This window comes from Theobroma umbraticum, unplaced genomic scaffold (assembly GCF_002168275.2).
Source record: "Theobroma umbraticum cultivar Fairchild unplaced genomic scaffold, ASM216827v3 scaffold_55.0, whole genome shotgun sequence".
In the NCBI taxonomy this organism is placed as follows: domain Eukaryota; kingdom Viridiplantae; phylum Streptophyta; class Magnoliopsida; order Malvales; family Malvaceae; genus Theobroma; species Theobroma umbraticum.
This window is the reverse complement of record NW_018397270.1, coordinates 2,575,251-2,575,724: the sequence shown is the minus strand read 5'-3', so window position 1 is coordinate 2,575,724 and position 474 is coordinate 2,575,251.

Here is a 474-nt window from a genome sequence, read left to right as displayed (position 1 = left end):
AAGGCACTAATATTCAACATTCTTATCCTCTCACATCTTAGAAAAATGGTAAAGCTGGATGTAAACATCGTCATATTTTTTATTCCTTTCAAGCTCTTCTCTTTTCTGCTCCACGTCTTGAAAAATTTTGCAATGTAGCTACTTTAACTATCATGTATGCAATAAGTCATACTTCTGCTTTGATCTTTAATAATTTTGCTTCTTTCAAACATTTGTTTGGTAAACCTCTAGATTATTCTATTATTAAGCCTTTTGGGTGTATTTGTTTTGTTCTGCTGCAACCACAAGCATATTCCAAATTGGAACCTTGTGCCCAACGTTGATGTTTCCTTGGTTATGGGATTGAACACAATGATTATCGTTGTTGGGATCTTATTTCAAATGGATTACGTATCTCTAGGCATGTCACTTTAGAGAACACATTTTTAGAGAACACATTGTTTTCCTCTTTATCAAAATTTCTTTCCCCCTTTT